Genomic DNA, 14,440 nt, shown 5'->3' with positions numbered 1-14,440 from the left:
TGGACGCAGCAGAGCTTAACCACAGGAGCGTCCACGAGTTCTCGTGGTTATCCGTCTGCAGCTCGCAAGAAATGGATAAAATATGCTTCCCCGGGCGTCGCAGGAGTTTGACTCTGCTCTCGCTCGTGTGTCTCTGACGCAGATAAACTCTGATTTCCTCTCATTAGAATCAGATTGTAAAAACCTCCGCAGGGGCAGAAGCTTCCCGGATAGGGCCGGGAATAAATAAAAATTGCGGAGGAAGTATGAGAGTAGTGTATGAGCGATGGGCGCCTGGATGATCGGCGTCCACGTCATCTCTCACTCTGAATATAAAATCAAGGGATGTTAAGAGGGCCACTTACTGAGCATCACAAACAAACACCAGAACAACCGTCCGCCTAAAGAGAGTCCATCGTTTCCAGCAGAGCGATCGACTGGTGGCCCCTCGGTGCCGTGAAGTGGACGCGGATGAGTGGCAATTAAATGATGAAGATGAAGTGACAAGCAAAAGGGAGAAGTATCAAGAGCGAGGGGGACATGGGAGGCGAGACCCAACGGGGTGCGATGACCGGCATCAGAGGGATTATTCCTCACCGTCGCCTCGCACCCTCCCTGCAGACGGAGAAAAGAGACTCTGTTTTCAGCGGGCGTGATGATCCTCGACAGGAGGCAGCTTCTTCGCCATTACCCCTGTGCCCCATACATAAACTACCACAATAAAAGACACAGACAAAACTAATGGCTCGCCTATCAAGCAACACCGTGTAGATTATCAGTGTAGGTTCATCCAACTTTAAAGGTATGTTTGACACTTTTTGGAGCTTCTATTAGCGGAAAAGCAAATTATTTCCCAATAGTTTTAACTTTGAACATCATGAACATTTCTTTTACTTCTCTTTCAGTCATTTCCTTTCAGGCGTTGTATTGAAAGTCGTTTTCTTACATTTGAAACTTTGAGGTTTTCAAAATGGAGCTTTGACTTTCTGGCATCGTGTTACATGACATTATTTCACTAAATCAAAATATTTGTGTTATTATGGTTGTATAACTGTAATTCATGGTGCTGTTAAATTGCTGCTCGACCGCCATATAAACTGTTTGTCATCAGCTTTTTGTTTTGTTCTCATTTTGAGTTCATTTCATCATCCACAATATAATCCAGTGCAGAATGTTCGATATTTCTGTTTGAACGTCAGGAAGGATGTTGCTCAAAACACTGGCACAGCGGTTTGACATGTGGATGATCCTGATCTGTCGTGGGACCGTCATAGCCTGTGGATATTCTGACGGGATTCACACACACACACACACACACACACACACACATTAAACACAGCTTGGAGAAATAAACCTCCACCACTGTTGCCATTGTTACTGTCTGTTGCAGTCACCACAGCAACTAATACACAAACACACATGTTGAGGCTTGCGTTTGCACACATGTCTGTACCCCCCCTGCCCTCACACACACACACACACACACACACACACACACACACGCACACACGCACACGGGTGTTGAATGACAGTGCTCTCCTGACCTTGGCGGCACTTGGAGCGCGTCCAAGCGAGCGAGGCTGCAGGAGGTGTTGACGCCTGAGCGGTGCAGCGAGGTGAAGGACAGGCAGCGCTGTCAACGCCGGCGCTGCTCCGCTCTTCATTCCTCACCTCGCATTCCTACCCGAGCAGAGGCACTCACCGAATCATTCTTGACTCCACATTTTACCGACACACACACACACACACACACACACACACACACACACCTGCACTTGTTCCCGCCGCTTCTTCCGTGACTGTTGACGCTGCCATTCTGACTCCTGCAACGAACGTTCACAGTTTAGCTGAGAGAAAAGTGCAAACCGCAGCTATTCCAGCCAATAACACACTTCACTTTCCGGAGCAGGTTACCAATTAAAATGCGCTGTCACACGCCGCGCCCTCTTTTGTGATAACGGTGTCGGGAGAGAGAGGAGCAGCGGCTCGTTATTGGCCCCGATAATAAAAAAAGTGTGACATAGAGGAATTAATTTATGAAGATGATGATATCTGATTGGCACGGTAATCGGGGGAGATTTCTCGCTAATGCTGCGTTCACAGCAGAAGCGTTGCAAATATTTCGCGTGAGTAGATTGCACGCAAAGTCAATACACAGACGTGAATTTTTTTAAATGTTCTGCCATTGCTGAATTCACTGTGGCTGCTTTTGAGAAAATTGGAGTTAAAGGAGTTTTAAAGTCAAAGTGAGCGTACTTGAATTGCTGTAAAAAAATCTCGTCGTTTCACAGAAACAATTGTGTGTGTGTGTGTGTGTGCACAGCTAAGTGTGCGTCGAAGACGAACCAGGAAGTCGTCACGTTGGGAACTTTGATGTTTAGGTTTATTTGCAGCCGTTGGTTTGATGATGATTAAAAGTTGTTTTGCTTTCACAGCAAATTACAGTGACATTTTTTACAGTGAATCACAGAATAAAAACTACAAATTCAATGAGATATTTAATTTGAATTATCCTTCGTGATTAATCAATTAACATTCAGGAAACAACTAAATTCACACTTATGTACATTTTGTGAGAAAGAAATCAGTCCCCAGTTGTGACTGTTACATCACTACGATGACGTTTTTGGATCGGATGAACTCTTGTGATTAAAAGCAAATACGGGTGCTCGATAAATTACACCGTCACAGTTTCTTAAGTGACGTCAAGTCTTCAAAAAAGTCAGCAAGCTGTATTTCCTCAGGCCCCGAGGATAGAAAATCCAACCTCAGCAGCAACGTCCAAATATCCACAACTGGTACATAACGAGCCGAACCATGAAAAAGCTCCACTTAGTCCTTCACGCGCAGGAATCAAGTTGAACGCTTGCGTTTTTGTTTTCCCAGTGTCGTAAAGTTCGGAGTGAACTTTTTTTGTGTGCCGGAGACTGACTTTGCTCTCTCCTCCTTGTTCTTTTGCCGTGTTGCTCTTTGTCAACGTGTCAGAATAATGAGGGCACGAGAAAACGCTGCGTTGGGGCCGGAGCGGGGACAGCCGAGCTCGGTGTCCGCATGAATATTCAGCCCTGCATATGGCGCCGCGCACGAGGATCTGCATTCACTTAAAAAAAAAAAAAAAAAAGGCACTAATTAGGACGCCTGATTTGAAAAGAAGTGGCTGCGGTTGCTGTCAAAGAGCCTCCTGGGCTTAGTTAGTAGTTTTTCCTCCACTCAAAAGGAAAAGCAGAGGAGAGGGAGAAGGTGCACCTCCTTCTGGAAGTGGATTATCTAAGTGTGGACTGACCTGTAAGAAAACACTGAGGAGCTTTTATTTGGGAGGCAGAGAGAATGTCATGTCACATCACGTCACGGATCACTGGGCTTAAAGCACAGACTTCTTTTTTTTTATTTTTTTAAAGGGTAATACTGCCGGGTTGTTTTTTTAAGTTAGTGTCAACGGTTCAGGTTCAACTCTCTGGAGTCTGCATGGTTTCAGACATCAGATCGCTGTTTGTTTGTTTTTTTCCCTCCTGTTTCATAAAAAGCTATTTTCACTCTTGATCAGGATAAAAAAAAAAAAACACCCACAGAGAGAAACAAGCAATCATAGCACACATGGCACATTTTATCTTTCATTCATCTGTAATTGGACAGGAATGAAAATACAGCGCGGGGAAATCATTTGGAGCATTATGCAATGTAATGTGATCCAAGCAACAACAATACACCAAATTATACACCGAGAACAGACTTTGATGATCAAAAAATAAAAATAGAAATAAGCTTGACAAGGGTAGTGTTTATTTCTGGGGGAATTTGTTGCATAAGCAGGCATTCATGCTATTATGTCCACTCACATAAAAGAAATGGAATCTATTCCTGGAAATAATCTATGAAGATGTTGTTGTCCCGCACTTTTCACTGTCAGCTGTCTTCGTTGGAAGATTGCCGCCAATTACGGCTAACGCTAACATTCAAAATATTGTTGTGAATCCAATCGTCCAAAAATACTCACACAAATGTAATGTGCTTGTTTCAACTTGTCAAAATGTGGAAACAATTTTGTCTCTAGACCTCTTTTTCTATTTGTTTAGCAAAGTCTTGGGAAAAAAATGTACATCTGCAAAAATCACTTTTAACATTCAGCATGATATGAGCCAGATTCCCCAAAAATGCATCCTTAAGCGGTCAATAAGACACCTTTTTGCAAAGATTAGGACCTAAAGAATCGGGCTCTGCAACAAAAATCATAATAAAACAAAGTTTTGACCTGTTAGGAAGGAGTTTCAGTCAAAAAACTGTGTCGTTCGGTACAAAAATGGAAAAATTACATATTTTATGCCAAAAGATCGTCTGAATGGGGAATGCTGGGACTTAAAATTGGTGCGGGAGGATTTTCGCGCACGGTTTCCAAAAGTTAAAGCGTATTATTTATATCATTGAATTAAGAAACGTGTCTCTTGAGCTTAATTGGCCTCTTTGTCCCATCCATAGGACTCAAACTGATTTGTGTCACTAGAGAAACGGTCTTACTACTAATCGTGGCTACAACTATCTAAATGAAAGCCTGAATCAAGACATTACCAACCGAAGTGCGTGACAAATTAATATTGAACACATAGTATACACACACAAATTGCACCTGCTAGCTTGATTGGTGTGGGAGTGTGTTGAAAAAACCTTCACAAAGTGATTGTCACTTGCAAAGGGGAGATACATTTGCGAGTCCTCGTCTTGAAGCGAGCTCGTGCACGGGTCACACAACAGTCTGTAATATGAGTTATCACTGTGACAAATGTTTTAGCTCAGCGATCGTGAGGAAAATAGTAAACTAAAAAAAATAGTAATCTACCGGCTATGTGCATCTCTGCATATTTAACCCGTCCCTCGCAGCGTCGAGTCTGCTTACTTGGCAGCAAAAGATGAGCTCACTTAAACCTTTTTGCCTGACAACTATGCTTTTTTTCCTCCTCGACTTCGTATGCATCAGCAACCTCGCCCTCATTGAAATTAATGAGGGGCTGTAGTGTCTGAACGCAGCTTTGCTAGCCCTCAAACAGGGTTTTAAATCCATTTTGAGTCAAATACTATTGGGCACAATGGTAACAAATATATGAAACATTCTTAAATGTATGCCAAACTAGATAATGTCAAAAGTATAGCACTCAGGAGACAATTAAATATGGCAAATCTATCAAATGAAATGTAGACAACTGTTGCAAACACATCACAGTGCTCTGGAGGGAAACTAGATACAGACAAAAATGCATGTTCCTCAACAGCATGACTCCCCTTTTGGTGTTGCGTTCACTTGTTCTACACGTTTGTTCGACTGTGTCTGTGCAGAGCTCAGTCCGTCCCAAAAGTGCAATAAGTGGATTGTAAATTCTTGACCACTTCCTGACTCTGAGGTCGCCTCTCGTGCAGGAACCAACCTGTCATGTCACGCACTCAGGATGAGTTAAAGTTTCGTCCTGCTGTAAATATCTGGCAACCCACTAAATAGCTATTTGGTGGTTTGAGGCCATCTTCCCCCTTGCGTATACGTATCTCTTTCCTGCTGATATAGTATCTCCATGTCATCATTCATCACAGTCACTGCTGGTGAGGACAGCAAAGAAAACCCGAGAAGTTGACCGAGTTGTGCAAGACGCCCTCTTAAGTCCAAGACTGCAGTTAGTACCGGGCCAATTTTGAGTCTTTTTTTCCATTTCAAAGCTTGGCGAAGAGGTTTTGACCACTTTAATGCCATTTTTCAATCCGTGTAATTAGTGTAGAAAATGGAATAAAGTCTTAGTCTGCCATACTACATTACATGTACATTTTCTGAAGTGTATCCGCATGTAAACAGTCATCTGTGTATTTCAGAAATGCTGCAAAAGACTTGCAGAAAACCTTCTGCAGAGACGTTATTACCAGTCTGTTAACATATAACACGACAGGCTCTACATGCTGGCTTTTAGCTCGACGAGCACATCAGTGGAAACAGATTTTCACCCCCACCCCGCCCCTGCACACTCAAACATCATGCTATTATGCTACAAGAAGTGACACTGATCACTATACAATACAGAAGCTCCGTCTGAGATAAGCACAGCTCAGAAAATGGGGAGGAAATGCAAATCCCTCAATTTAAGTTGAAAAGGAAGACATGGTAGCATCAGTTGCCTAGCTTCCTTCAGCTACAATCCAGAGTTGATTTTTCTACTTATGGAGCTAACAAACCATTCATTTTTTCATCGTACCATTTTGTCGTCACCATTTCCTTGCATTTATATGGTTGCCAAAAAGTCGCTAACATAGCTTAGTCATCAACAGCAGCCAGCAAGACGTCATTGTGTCTGACTGTACTCAAATACAAGTACTCTATGAGCATACAGACCAAAAATAAGAATAGCTGTGTATTTACGCATGTTTTGATGAGCTACATTTCTCTAAAGCTAAGTGCGCTAGCAGCTAGCTGCTAGTCCTCATCAAGGATAAAAGCTACACTCCTCAGTGCCACGTTTCCAAGCTTACAGGAGATGAAAAACATAAGTTTGTGAAGGTGGACTCTCGTGATAACAGGGAACAGCTCTCCGCAGCTTTGGGCAAAGCTAATCCTGATGTCAGTACATCATAACATTTAGCATCACCAGGCTTTTTGAAGTCTTGTAAATCGCTGTGTAAACACAGCCAGTGACGGGGGCAGCTGTGCTCCAACAGCGGATGTCCTGAAAGAATGAGGGTTCAATCAACGCCGAGAATCCAAATACCATACACAAAGTTAATAATCCAGGTAAGCAGAGGTAGGACTGTCCTGCTTTACAGGAGCGACGAGCCCGCTGCTAAACGCTTAAACCGTTTAATTGAGGCATTTGATTTAGGCGGCTGATCAACACGTCCATATGGCGGCTTAATGGATTCACTCATAATCAAGCGAGCTTACCACTCAAAACAAAGAGGCTCTCAGTTGGAAAGCCGTCACTGTGCTTATGCAATGTGAGTGCTGTTGATACAGAAACCTTCTCAGTGACTGGATACTAATGATATCTAAGCCCTGGGCTTAATCCAGTATGACTAGTGCTGCATGTAGAGTTTGGCGCATGATGAAGTGACTCCTCACACACACAAAGTCATGTTTCCATTACTTGAGGACATTACATTGAGGTACAGTTATTTCCTGGAAACTCAAACCATAAGCGTAACCGAACCTTACTATAAACCTAACCTGAAACCAAGTCTTCACCCTTTAATGTGATGATTTATATTATGGCGAGATGCATTTTGTCCCCAAAAGGAAGGCAGGTCCCGACAGTGTGATTGAGTAAACACAGTATTAAGCAATAAAGTCCGAGAGGCAGTACTGTATCGTCAATAATGTACTGTTCATGGTGTCGTTAGGCCCGACGCGCAGCAACACAGAGAGCTTAATATAGTCTGAGTCCTAACCCAAGATCCTCCAGTTTCTGGCGTAAGATGACAAATCTTACAGCGCGTTGGGCCTAACAACACTTTGAACAGTACATTATTGACGATACAGTACTGCTTCTCGTACCTTATTGCTTAAATACATGCGCACACACAAGCCTGGCTGAGTAAAATAGTAAAGAACCGCTTTGAACGCTGATATCGGAGTCGATTTTACATTTTTTTTAACGTCTCGTTAACTGTGATTTTAATCTTCATGTATTGACTCCTTTCTAGTCCCAATAAAGAGTCTGTTGTTGTGCAAATAAATATTCAAAAGAGTAAACGAATGAATTGAACCGATCCCTTTTTCTGTTATGTCAACTGTTTTTGTTGTAGTATGATATATCTTCTTGAATTCATTTTCCTTGTAATATTACTTTTCTTCATTTTCAACATTAGCGTCAATGTGTTTGCAACTGTTTTTCAAAATAAAGTGAGAAATAACGTCTGAAATTTGCTCAAATGACTTCCATTTCTAACAGTTTTTTAATCCATTTCTAATTGTCCTCTTCATGGCTTAGCTTCTGTCAATGTATGTGCATGTAACGTTCATTTTAAGAATACTAGTAAATGCTTATTCTACCATCAGGATTAATGCATTTCATGATATATACACGAGAACATAAATCCTTTCCCTACTCAGAGCTGCGAAAACCACCAGCTGCAAATGAGCTGTGACTCTCATCTGCTCTCAGACGAGACTTTATAAGGCAGTGTTATCCTGAAAGTGAAATGTTTGGACCTAAAAGAGCCTCGCGGAAATCTGTTTATCAATTGAGTGCCGCACTGACACTGTTTACTGAAAACCACAGCACCAAAGGGATGGCGGAAAAAAGAGATGGTGGAAAAAAAAAACTGGGATATCTGTGAATATTTTTCAGCCCCGCTTGTGCTTTTCTTCTCTGCACGCGCTCTTAATCTAATTTCTTCGACTCTTTTGCCAAATCTCTGCATTAGTTTATCTTTTATGCGCCTCATCTGTCTTTGTGTACCCTCCTCTCTCCTCTTGCAGGCTTCATCTTGTCGGAGGCGGAGCCTCTCGCTGAAGCCGGTTGGAGTCGACGTCGTCGTTGACAGAATCAGGATGTTTCCTCCCAGAGGGATGCAGGAGGTTTTCAAGCTGTGACAGAGACCGAGGACGGCTGCGGGTCTTGCACTAACAACCCTATACGTGCACACACATACACACACACACACACACACACACACACACACACACACACACACACACACACACATATTTGTCCCATATGCTCATCACTATTCATCACTTACTCATCTGCATGTCCTCAAAAGCTGACATGGGGGGAACACAGGAAGTAGGAGAGAGAAAGAAAAATGAGGGGAACAGAAAGAACAAGGAAGGATTAAAAAAAACAAAAAACCCTTTAAGATTTAAAGTCACAGGGATTTTGATGCATTTCTTGCTCCTGGGATTAATACATTTCTGATTAATCCAGCAGGTAAAGGGGGACGTGACACCACTGCTGCAGTCGCGACTATTGACTCTTTGAAATAAATACATTTTCAGAAAGTAAAATTAACTTGTGTTCACCTCACTCCTTTTTAAAGATGGCAGCCATGGTCTTTTTGTTCCAAGTATATTCACTTTTTCATGGTATTAAACGTCATTTACTCATAAACATTAGCGTTGTCGTGGTCGTCCTTGGGAGCATTTTTTAGCTCGACAACCACGACTACTTTCAGATTTACTCCAATACCATTAGAGCTGAACGTTTATCCATTGGTTTCGCTTTACAATGAGCGTTTGCCTCACACGAGCATGTTGTTACACTGATTTAGTTTGGGATGCTGTTTAAATTGTTTTAAGATAAGATAATCCTTTATTTGTCCCTAGGTGGGGAAATAACAGGATTACAGCAGCATTGCTGAAAAGTAAATACAGTTAAAAATCAAGTAAAGAGTAGAACAGTAATAAAACAAAATAAAAAAATAACAGTAAGAAGAATATTACATATTCAGGTGGAATAAAAATGTATATAAAAGTACTTAAACATACTTACAAATGTGTATAAAAGTACATAAACACTTAAAAATGTGTATAAAAGTACTTGAACATACTTACAAATGTGTATAAAAGTACATAAACACTTAAAAATGTGTATAAAAGTACTTGAACATACTTACAAATGTGTATAAAAGTACATAAACACTTAAAAATGTGTATAAAAGTACTTGAACATACTTACAAATGTGTATAAAAGTACATAAACACTTAAAAATGTGTATTAAAGTATTTAAACAGACTTTTTTTGTTTTACATTAAACAGAAGGGTTTTCAAAATGTGGTCTACTCTCTTTGGCATGGACAAAATCTTTTGTACATAACAAAAAAGGTAACTGAGGAATATGATGAGGAAAACGCCAACAGGGACAAAAATAGAGAAGATCACGAGGGTTGTAATGTTTACTGTTTCACAGAAAAGTCGACAATCAAAACCGGCACGCTGTTGTTTTGTGAACCCCCACACTTTTTAAAGTCATTATTTTAAGATAAACGCAATGAGAAATAATGAGAACCGGTCCTCGCCCCCTAAGGCTTCTCTGTTGAGCTGTCAGAGCCCAAAATGTCATTCACTGCATGAAGATCTTGCAGATTTTTTTGGGGAGAACCAGAAAGCAATTTTAGAGAAACACTGACAGAAAAATCTACAATACGCCTTTTCGAAGGATATATCCAGGAAGTCGAACAAAAACAGGTTGAAAAGATAAAGATATAAACTTAAAAAGGTACTGATCACCATTTTAAAAGTGAGCCAAAAACCACCAAGCAATTGAAACAGGAGATAATGACATTAAGGAACAACCCTGTTCCTGAAAGCCTCGTTCACTGTTCAAATGAATAAGAAGTAAAAGCAGCATGTGCAGATATTCATAGAAGTGCTAAGGCTAGGTAAGGTGTGCTAGCATACTCTGCTAACGTTAGCTCCACAGGTTTTTGCCAAGAAACCTAACTTTTTTCATAACTTTTAAATCATCGACATCCACAAAACTAGTCTGTGAATGAAGAATGTCTGAAACAATTGTTCCCTGAGCAGTATTAAGAGTTTCGGGCTTTGTTAGTGCAATCCACAAGATCTCCAGCTCAGACCAGCTGGCTGGGTTTAGTCCAATCAGATTGCGGTTCATTTGCAAACAGATTCTCAGATCCTTGGTGGGTGCCGCCCACATTCGTTAACCCGTTACTGAAAATGACATATCTCCCTCTGCCACTAGCTTTGGGAGCAGGCAAATGCCTGAATGTCCACCTATCTCTTTTTGACTCATTAAAGCGTAGGATTACATTTTAAAAAAGCATGCACACATCACCGTAAATAGCGTCAAACTGCATTTCTGTGTCGACAGCTGCGACTTGAGGAAACCACACAGACTAACGATCCTGCATCGATCAATCGCAGCGTTCCCACAACAAAATGAAGATCCTTCGATAACAAAAAAAAACGTCAGCCAAGCCAATCCTATGATCCTCTGCATCATCGGGGACACTTTCTGGCGGTTGTCCATCATCGGGGAGTTAGAAGCTGGACTTTCTGTCGATACGAACACACTCCACGAAGAAAATCGTCTCAAACGAGCCTCCTACACATCCTTGAAGTCGCTGTCTTATTGATTGCCAATGCTCCAGAAAACTCCCCTTCAGTGGAGCCCCGGCTGTTTGGCTCCTTAGTTGTGGAAGACGATCGTTCACGGTCAAAAATATTGATCTAATTACTCTGATTCCCTTTAATGGAGAAGGGGGAGAGCCAGAGAGCAAAGACGAAAACCCAACCGCTGTAAAAAACCAAGAGGAAATGTAGCTCATATGTTTATCTCGGCTCCAAATCTCTGGCCGAGCTAACTCGCGCTGAACTGAGATGAAATAGACCGGCACTCAATCCTCCCGCCCCTTGATACTTTTAAGCATTTGAGCTACAAAATGAGCAACTTCCAAGAACCACATGGTGCGGGCAGAAAAATGGAAACAGCCCTCTTTGTTGGTTTAGCAGCACCATTTTGTGTGTTTGGGTTGAACCGGGGTCAACTGGCGACTTCCTTTAAGCACAGATACATTTTAGCAGCAAAAAAAAAAATGCACCGGGGGCCGAAATTACCGGCGCATAATAAGTGGGTTTGTGGTGGAGTGACATACACAACATAATGACACACTGTCCTGAGATGACCCACCACCACCACTCCCTCTAATGCCCTCCTCTTTCCCTCCAGCGAGCTTTCGATCCGTCACACTCTTCCCTCCGTTCTGCTCGCTGCTTTCATCCCTCCTTCATACGACTTCCTTATAAAGTTGCGGCCCGCATCCGTCGCTCACATACTGGACATGTGCGTGCCAAGCTGCGTGCAATATTACCCTTATAGATCTAATCACGACACATCTGCAAGGCATTATAGATTAATAATCCAACCACACTGCAGTAAAACCGCCACAGCCAAGGGAATCAAGTGAAACAAGAGCAATATTACATCCTTTTCCGCCCGTTTAGGAATTGTTAAACCCAGGCCGAGCGGCGGTTTTGCTCGGTGCGATTGTCCCCACTCGGAAAGGAAATATATTTCGCACATTGTCACTTTTTTTCAGTCTACCTGGAGGTTCATCGCTGCGTGGAATGATGGAAGCTAATGAAGTGTTGCAGCGCTGCGCTTGCCGGAGACGCAGCCGAGAAGCTGTGGGAGTTATGGGAGAGAAAAAAAACAGGTAGAACAAGAAGAAAGAACAGGAAACGTGGGAGGTGGAAACTTTGACAGAGATGGAGGCTCCTCTGTTGCAGACGAGCCACCAAACCCCGAGTGGGAGACACTACTTCAAGTTGAAGCTTAAGTTCAGAAGCTTCGCAGTCATTGCACCTTACGACCGATGTCAGAAGGCACACAGAAAACATACTTTTAAATAAATAAAATAATGCTTATTATTGTGAGTAAGCGAGATTTAACTGCTGACATGTCGGCTTGTCAATATCCCCAATTTCTGCTCCGTTTTGGTCTCAAACAACTCCTGAGAAAATGATCTCGCTACTTAGCAGCTAGCTTAGCCAGCTAAAGGTTTACCGTTAGCCGCGTTTCCACCGGGAACTTCCCGGTAAAGTTTTACCCGGGACTACATCTCAGGGAGTTAAAAGGTTGCGTGTGTGTTTCCGTTGCGGCCTAAAGACTTTTGAAGGAGGAGCGCCTCACTTTGTTTTATTTGTGATCGGTCCTAAATGCTGAGTAACTTTCTTGTTTTATGAATGAAGCGTGCACGGGTTGAAGCGTGCTCGAGGCACAAAAAGGGTTGCTAGTCCCTGAAATTGGGCTCGTATCAGTGAGTCAGGCAAGTCAAGTAGTGTGGGTTAAAGTTTTTTGGGAGCCATTTTGGCTGGAAACATACTGATGTTTTATGACTGAAGGAGTTGTGACGCAGAATATGAATGTGGCAAAATGACTCGTTAAAACATTGAGAAGCAGAATAAATCCAAACCTTTTCTTTTATTTCACCCTGAGGTTGATTGTTTGAGAGTTACTGTGTTAAGAGTCTGGATTCTGCGTTCAGTTAAGGGCTCGGGCTAATCTCTGGTTACACCGCAGATGACAAATTGCTTCCCAGTAGCCGTGTGGATGAGGGGGTGAACTGGAGGCTGTGTTGGTTCAGTGGATATATTTTTTCTGTGTTTTCAGGAGTACATTTCAGCTCAGTTATTACACTGAGAAAAAGCTCAGTAAAAAAAAAAAAAGTTTCATGGTTCAATAACGTCCTGCCAGTCAAACAAAAATCCATTTCAAATTTACTCTGAGCTCTGGACGTCTGCTGTTGGAGACACCCCGGGTACAGTGATACGAAGAAATATGGCTTCAACTTGACTTATACCCTACTTAAATATTAAAAATCAGGCAGAAAAAAATAATGTAGTGAGGATTAATTGCAGATATAGACAACAAAGGTTTCGCTTGTTAGCATGCTTACGTTCACTGAATTAGCAAAGAACACAAACTGCAGCGGGGGATGCTAACGCTATGGGATTTGCAGGCATTTACTCAGAAACTCAAGCATTGGTATTCCAAGAGATAATCTGAATAAACCAGATGGTTAAATGAGTTAAAATCGGTTCATTTTTGTGGATACACACACAATTCTGAACCCTGAGGTTGTCTGGAAAGCAGCCGCCCTGGTGGACGTATTAATTCATGCCATTACACACCATTTACGAGATACCGACACGTCAACACATTTCACTAAACGCCTCCCTTGTGTTCTGTTCCTCGGCTGCTCGCCCTGATTCCCCACGTCAATCACGCCGCTGAGTGTTTCTGCCCTCCACCCACCATCCCATCATCATCATCATCATCATCAGGACTCTCTCTCCCCTGTATCTTCCCTTCCATCCGAACACAGCAGCCTTTCAAAGCTAAAATCAATACGATGTGAAGTGTGGCCACTTGCCTCTCAGCTGCTGTCAATCGAACCAATTGTCACAAACACAGAAATTAAGTCGGCCTCGATTAAGTTGCCGACAAGTAAACAGGCCAATGACGAGATTCAAATAAAAAATAGCATGGGGAGCATGGTGTGTGTTGCAGTGGCAGTCCGTGGGTTTCAGACCGAGGCCTTCAATGAGTGCCGTATAGTCCACATCACGCTATCTGTGCAATGTGAAAATAAGCTGATAGGGGAAAATAAGTATAATACATGTAGTGTATTTGTGAAAAGACAATAAATTATAAAATAGATATAACTTTGACGCCTGCCGGCCCACCGCTGATACTGGGATGGGGCTGATTTGATATGCGGCGTTAGATGCTGTGTACTGATGAAGTTAATATGATTGTCATACCAACTCTGCATAAATCATACCAACCACGAGGTGTGTTGCCAATGAGCAGCATGACCCACGATGAACTGTCTGATAACAACAAACAGAACTAAAATAAAAGCAAAAATAAAACCTTGATTTTCATTATCAAACTAGTTGCACAGCAACAAGTCGTCCTTGAAGCTGCTGCAACGTCAGACATCTTTGGAATTTCTCCTTTTCCCAAAATC

The sequence above is a fragment of the Clinocottus analis genome, unplaced genomic scaffold (assembly GCF_023055335.1).
Source record: "Clinocottus analis isolate CAN_PGR_092001 unplaced genomic scaffold, fCliAna1.0.p SCAF_1, whole genome shotgun sequence".
NCBI lineage: Eukaryota > Metazoa > Chordata > Actinopteri > Perciformes > Cottidae > Clinocottus > Clinocottus analis.
This window is presented reverse-complemented; position numbering follows the sequence as displayed.